Source organism: Vanacampus margaritifer, unplaced genomic scaffold (genome assembly GCF_051991255.1).
Source record: "Vanacampus margaritifer isolate UIUO_Vmar unplaced genomic scaffold, RoL_Vmar_1.0 HiC_scaffold_97, whole genome shotgun sequence".
Lineage (NCBI taxonomy): Eukaryota > Metazoa > Chordata > Actinopteri > Syngnathiformes > Syngnathidae > Vanacampus > Vanacampus margaritifer.
Window position 1 is genome coordinate 12,501 of NW_027520807.1, and position 7,500 is coordinate 20,000.

Genomic DNA, 7,500 nt, shown 5'->3' on the forward strand with positions numbered 1-7,500 from the left:
CGTTGGTGCCTGTGTTCGGGGCTTGTTGCTGGTCGTTGGTGCCTGTGTTCGGGGCTTGTTGCTGGTCGTTGGTGCCTGTGTTCGGGGCTTGTTGCTGGTCGTTGGTGCCTGTGTTCGGGGCTTGTTGCTGGTCGTTGGTGCCTGTGTTCGGGGCTTGTTGCTGGCCGTTGGGGCCTGTGTTCGGGGCTTGTTGCTGGCCGTTGGTGCCTGTGTTCGGGGCTTGTTGCTGGTCGTTGGTGCCTGTGTTCGGGGCTTGTTGCTGGCCGTTGGGGCCTGTGTTCGGGGCTTGTTGCTGGCCGTTGGTGCCTGTGTTCGGGGCTTGTTGCTGGTCGTTGGTGCCTGTGTTCGGGGCTTGTTGCTGGTCGTTGGTGCCTGTGTTCGGGGCTTGTTGCTGGTCGTTGGTGCCTGTGTTCGGGGCTTGTTGCTGGTCGTTGGTGCCTGTGTTCGGGGCTTGTTGCTGGTCGTTGGTGCCTGTGTTCGGGGCTTGTTGCTGGTCGTTGGTGCCTGTGTTCGGGGCTTGTTGCTGGTCGTTGGTGCCTGTGTTCGGGGCTTGTTGCTGGTCGTTGGTGCCTGTGTTCGGGGCTTGTTGCTGGTCGTTGGTGCCTGTGTTCGGGGCTTGTTGCTGGTCGTTGGTGCCTGTGTTCGGGGCTTGTTGCTGGTCGTTGGTGCCTGTGTTCGGGGCTTGTTGCTGGTCGTTGGTGCCTGTGTTCGGGGCTTGTTGCTGGCTGTTGGGGCCTGTGTTCGGGGCTTGTTGCTGGTTGTTGGCGGGGCTCCATGATGGCGGGTGACCAGGGGCGACTGGCGGGTGCCCAGGGGTTGACATTGGATGGCGGGTGCCCAGGGGTCGAAATCGACTGGCGGGTGCCCAGGGGTTGACATTGGATGGCGGGTGCCCAGGGGTCGAAATCGACTGGCGGGTGCCCAGGGGTTGACATTGGATGGCGGGTGCCCAGGGGTCGAAATCGACTGGCGGGTGCCCAGGGGTTGACATTGGATGGCGGGTGCCCAGGGGTCGAAATCGACTGGCGGGTGCCCAGGGGTTGACATTGGATGGCGGGTGCCCAGGGGTCGAAATCGACTGGCGGGTGCCCAGGGGTTGACATTGGATGGCGGGTGCCCAGGGGTCGAAATCGACTGGCGGGTGCCCAGGGGTTGACATTGGATGGCGGGTGCCCAGGGGTCGAAATCGACTGGCGGGTGCCCAGGGGTTGACATTGGATGGCGGGTGCCCAGGGGTTGACATTGGATGGCGGGTGCCCAGGGGTCAAAATCGACTGGCGGGTGCCCAGGGGTTGACATTGGATGGCGGGTGCCCAGGGGTCGAAATCGACTGGCGGGTGCCCAGGGGTTGACATTGGATGGCGGGTGCCCAGGGGTCGAAATCGACTGGCGGGTGCCCAGGGGTTGAAATTGACCAGGGGGAGAGCGCCTGCCATAGCCGAAATAGGAGCGCTATGGGCGGCCTGCCTCAGCAGATTTGGCCCCCCAAATCCTGGTTCTCAAAAATTTTCAAAGTCAACTTTTTTCAAAATATTTTCAGAGTGCCACTTCCCAGGGGGATTCTCGCCTGCCATAGCCGAAATAGGAGCGCCATGGGCGGCCTGCCTCAGCACATTTGGCCCCCCAAATCCTGGTTCTCAAAAATTTTCAAAGTCAACTTTTTTCAAAATATTTTCAGAGTGCCACTTCCCAGGGGGATTCTCGCCTGCCATAGCCAAAATAGGAGCGCCATGGGCGGCCTCAGTGAGCACATTTGGCCCCCCCATCCTGGAGCGCCATGGACCAGGGGGAGAGCGCCTCTCTTTGGGGCTTGTTGCTGGCTGTTGGCGGGGCTCCATGGACCAGGGGGAGAGCGCCATGGACCAGGGGGAGAGCGCCTCTCTTCGGGGCTTGATGCCTGTTGGCGGGGCTCCATGGACCAGGGGGAGAGCGCCTCTCTGTGGGGCTTGTTGCTGGCTATTGGCGGGGCTCCATGGACCAGGGGGAGAGCGCCTCTCTTTGGGGCTTGTTGCTGGCTGTTGGCGGGGCTCCATGGACCAGGGGGAGAGCGCCATGGACCAGGGGGAGAGCACCTGCCATAGCCGAAATAAGAGCACTATAGGCGGCCGCCCTCAGCACATTTGGCCCCCCAAATCCTGGTTCTCAAAAATTTTCAAAGTCAACTTTTTTCAAAATATTTTCAGAGTGCCACTTCCCAGGGGGATTCTCGCCTGCCATAGCCGAAATAGGAGCGCCATGGGCGGCCTCAGTGAGCACATTTGGCCCCCCCATCCTGGAGCGCCATGGACCAGGGGGAGAGCGCCTCTCTTTGGGGCTTGTTGCTGGCTGTTGGCGGGGCTCCATGGACCAGGGGGAGAGCGCCATGGACCAGGGGGAGAGCGCCTCTCTTCGGGGCTTGATGCCTGTTGGCGGGGCTCCATGGACCAGGGGGAGAGCGCCTCTCTTTGGGGCTTGTTGCTGGCTATTGGCGGGGCTCCATGGACCAGGGGGAGAGCGCCTCTCTTTGGGGCTTGTTGCTGGCTGTTGGCGGGGCTCCATGGACCAGGGGGAGAGCGCCATGGACCAGGGGGAGAGCACCTGCCATAGCCGAAATAAGAGCACTATAGGCGGCCGCCCTCAGCACATTTGGCCCCCCAATCCTGGTTCTCAAATTTTTTCAAAGTCAACTTTTTTCGAAATATTTTCAGAGTGCCACCTCCAGCGGGGGCTCTCGCCTGCCATAGCCGAAATAAGAGCACTATGGGCGGCCGCCCTCAGCACATTTGGCCCCCCCATCCTGGAGCGCCATGGACCAGGAGGAGAGCGCCTCTCTTCGGGGCTTGATGCCTGTTGGCGGGGCTCCATGGACCAGGGGGAGAGCGCCTCTCTTTGGGGCTTGTTGCTGGCTGTTGGCGTGGCTCCATGGACCAGGGGGAGAGCGCCATGGACCAGGGGGAGAGCACCTGCCATAGCCGAAATAAGAGCACTATAGGCGGCCGCCCTCAGCACATTTGGCCCCCCCATCCTGGAGCGCCATGGACCAGGAGGAGAGCGCCTCTCTTCGGGGCTTGATGCCTGTTGGCGGGGCTCCATGGACCAGGGGGAGAGCGCCTCTCTTTGGGGCTTGTTGCTGGCTGTTGGCGTGGCTCCATGGACCAGGGGGAGAGCGCCATGGACCAGGGGGAGAGCACCTGCCATAGCCGAAATAAGAGCACTATAGGCGGCCGCCCTCAGCACATTTGGCCCCCCCATCCTGGAGCGCAATGGACCAAGGGGAGAGCGCCTCTCTTCGGGGCTTGATGCCTGTTGGCGGGGCTCCATGGACCAGGGGGAGAGCGCCTCTCTTTGGGGCTTGTTGCTGGCTGTTGGCGTGGCTCCATGGACCAGGGGGAGAGCGCCATGGACCAGGGGGAGAGCACCTGCCATAGCCGAAATAAGAGCACTATAGGCGGCCGCCCTCAGCACATTTGGCCCCCCCATCCTGGAGCGCCATGGACCAGGGGGAGAGCGCCTCTCTTCGGGGCTTGATGCCTGTTGGCGGGGCTCCATGGACCAGGGGGAGAGCGCCTCTCTTTGGGGCTTGTTGCTGGCTGTTGGCGTGGCTCCATGGACCAGGGGGAGAGCGCCATGGACCAGGGGGAGAGCACCTGCCATAGCCGAAATAAGAGCACTATAGGCGGCCGCCCTCAGCACATTTGGCCCCCCCATCCTGGAGCGCCATGGACCAAGGGGAGAGCGCCTCTCTTCGGGGCTTGATGCCTGTTGGCGGGGCTCCATGGACCAGGGGGAGAGCGCCTCTCTTTGGGGCTTGTTGCTGGCTGTTGGCGTGGCTCCATGGACCAGGGGGAGAGCGCCATGGACCAGGGGGAGAGCACCTGCCATAGCCGAAATAAGAGCACTATAGGCGGCCGCCCTCAGCACATTTGGCCCCCCCATCCTGGAGCGCCATGGACAAGGGGGAGAGCGCCTCTCTTCGGGGCTTGATGCCTGTTGGCGGGGCTCCATGGACCAGGGGGAGAGCGCCTCTCTTTGGGGCTTGTTGCTGGCTGTTGGCGTGGCTCCATGGACCAGGGGGAGAGCGCCATGGACCAGGGGGAGAGCACCTGCCATAGCCGAAATAAGAGCACTATAGGCGGCCGCCCTCAGCACATTTGGCCCCCCCATCCTGGAGCGCCATGGACAAGGGGGAGAGCGCCTCTCTTCGGGGCTTGTTGCTGGCTGTTGGCGGGGCTCCATGTACCAGGGGGAGAGCGCCATGGACCAGGGGGAGAGTGCCTCTCTTCGGGGCTTGATGCCTGTTGGCGGGGCTCCATGGACCAGGGAGAGAGCGCCTCTCTTTGGGGCTTGTTGCTGGCTGTTGGCGGGGCTCCATGGACCAGGGGGAAAGCGCCATGGACCAGGGGGAGAGCGCCTGCCATAGCCGAAATAGGAGCACTATAGGCGGCCGCCCTCAGCACATTTGGCCTGTCGCCGCTGTCCGCTGGCCGCTGTCCGCTGGCCGCTGTCCGCTGGCCGCTGTCCGCTTTCCCCTTTACTTTCAGCACTTTCAGCACTTTCAGCACTTTCAGCACTTCCAGCACTTCCAGCACTTCCAGCACTTCCAGCTCTTCCCCCTCTTTCCCTTCTTCCAACTGCGGGCGCGCCGGGCGCACAGGGGCTCGTGCGGAGGGGTGTGTGTGCGTGCATGTGCCGAACAAGGAGGAGAGCGCCTCACTTCGGGGCTTGTCGCTGGCCGTCGGCGGGGCTCCAAGGACCAGGGGGAGAGCGCCTCTCTTTGGGGGCTTGATGCTGGCTGTTGGCGCGTGTCTTCGGGGCTCCACGGACCAGTGGGAGAGCGCCTGTCTTCGGGGCTTGATGCTGGCCGTTTGCGGGACTCCATGGACCAGGGGGAGAGCGCCATGGACCAGGGGGAGAGCGTCTCTCTTCAGGGATTGACCAGGGCTCCAATCTTCCCATTGAAATGAATGGCGGGTGACCAGGCGTCCAAATCCCCCATTGAAATGAAGGCCGGGTGCCCAGGGCTCCAATCTCCCCATTGAAATGAATGGCGGGTGACCGGGCGTCCAAATCCCCCATTGAAATGAAGGCCGGGTGCCCAGGGCTCCAATCTCCCCATTGAAATGAATGGCGGGTGACCGGGCGTCCAAATCCCCCATTGAAATGAAGGCCGGGTGCCCAGGGCTCCAATCTCCCCATTGAAATGAATGGCGGGTGACCAGACGTCCAAATCCCCCATTGAAATGAAGGCCGGATGCCCAGGGCTCCAATCTCCCCATTGAAATGAATGCCGGGTGACCAGGCGTCCAAATCCCCCCATTGAAATGAATGGCGGGTGACCAGGCGTCCAAATCCCCCATTGAAATGAAGGCCGGGTGCCCAGGGCTCCAATCTCCCCATTGAAATGAATGGCGGGTGACCAGACGTCCAAATCCCCCATTGAAATGAAGGCCGGATGCCCAGGGCTCCAATCTCCCCATTGAAATGAATGCCGGGTGACCAGGCGTCCATATCCCCCCCCCATTGAAATGAATGACGGGTGACCAGGCAGGCGAGAGCCCCCGCTGCAGAGGCTCCAGAGGTGGCACTCTGAAAATATTTCAAAAAAAGTTGACTTTGAAATTTTTGGAGAACCAGGATTTGGGGGGGGCAAATGTGCTGAGGCAGGCCGCCCATAGTGCTCCTATTTCGGCCTGGGCGCGCCAGAGCACCCCCCTGGAAGTGGCACTCTGAAAATAATTAAAAAAAAATGACTTTGAAAATTTTTGAGAACCAGGATTTGGGGGGGGCAAATGTGCTGAGGCAGGCCGCCCATAGTGCTCCTATTTCGGCCTGGGCGCGCCAGAGCACCCCCCTGGAAGTGGCACTCTGAAAATAATTAAAAAAAAATGACTTTGAAAATTTTTGAGAACCAGGATTTGGGGGGGGCAAATGTGCTGAGGCAGGCCGCCCATAGTGCTCCTATTTCGGCCTGGGCGCGCCAGAGCACCCCCCTGGAAGTGGCACTCTGAAAATAATTAAAAAAAAATGACTTTGAAAATTTTTGAGAACCAGGATTTGGGGGGGGCAAATGTGCTGAGGCAGGCCGCCCATAGTGCTCCTATTTCGGCCTGGGCGCGCCAGAGCACCCCCCTGGAAGTGGCACTCTGAAAATAATTCGAAAAAAGATGACTTTGAAAATTTTTGAGAACCAGGATTTGGGGGGGCAAATCTGCTCAGGCAGGCCGCCCATAGTGCTCCTATTTCGGCCTGGGCGAGCCAGAGCCCCCCCTGGAAGTGCCCCATTCATTTTCAATGGCCGGGTGACCAGGCGTCGAAAAATGCCATAGGAAATGAATGGGGCCCATTCATTTTCAATGGCCGGGTGACCAGGGGGCCAGTACCACCTGCCGCCATTAGGGGCGCTGTAGATAGGGGACCTCGTCCCCCCATTCGAGAGGTTTGCCCCCAAACCTCAAAATGTATGGGGTACAATATCAGGAGCGAGCTTTTTAAGACGAAAAATTTTCAGAGTCAACTTTCTTCGAAATATTTTCAGAGTGCCACTTCCCAGGGGGATTCTCGCTTGCCAAGGCCGAGATAAGAGCACTATGGGCGGCCTGCCTCAACACATTTGGCCCCCCCAAATCCTGGTTCTCAAAAATTTTCAAAGTCAACTTTTTTCGAAATATTTTCAGAGTGCCACTTCCCAGGGGGATTCTCGCTTGCCAAGGCCGAGATAAGAGCACTATGGGCGGCCTGCCTCAGCACATTTGGCCCCCCCAAATCCTGGTTCTCAAAAATTTTCAAAGTCAACTTTTTTCGAAATATTTTCAGAGTGCCACTTCCCAGGGGGATTCTCGCTTGCCAAGGCCGAGATAAGAGCACTATGGGCGGCCTGCCTCAGCACATTTGGCCCCCCCAAATCCTGGTTCTCAAAAATTTTCAAAGTCTGCTCTTTTCGAAATATTTTCAGAGTGCCACTTCCCAGGGGGATTCTCGCTTGCCAAGGCCGAGATAAGAGCACTATGGGCGGCCTGCCTCAGCACATTTGGCCCCCCCAAATCCTGGTTCTCAAAAATTTTCAAAGTCTGCTCTTTTCGAAATATTTTCAGAGTGCCACTTCCCAGGGGGATTCTCGCTTGCCAAGGCCGAGATAAGAGCACTATGGGCGGCCTGCCTCAGCACATTTGGCCCCCCCCAAATCCTGGTTCTCAAAAATTTTCAAAGTCTGCTCTTTTCGAAATATTTTCAGAGTGCCACTTCCCAGGGGGATTCTCGCTTGCCATGGCCGAGATAAGAGCACTATGGGCGGCCTGCCTCAGCACATTTAACCCCCCCCCCAAAATGCGCCCACCCACCTTCTCCCACGTTACGAGCCGCATGCAAGACCCGCCTTCGGAGGGCCCCCGCCGGCCGGCCTCGCGCCGGTGTTCGGGCGGGCGGCTCCTCCGGCTCGCGGGTCGCCTTCCAGCGCCCCGGCGACACGCGAACGTCGGCCCGATGGCCAGCGCCCGCACGCCCCGGCGCGCCCGATCGGAAGCG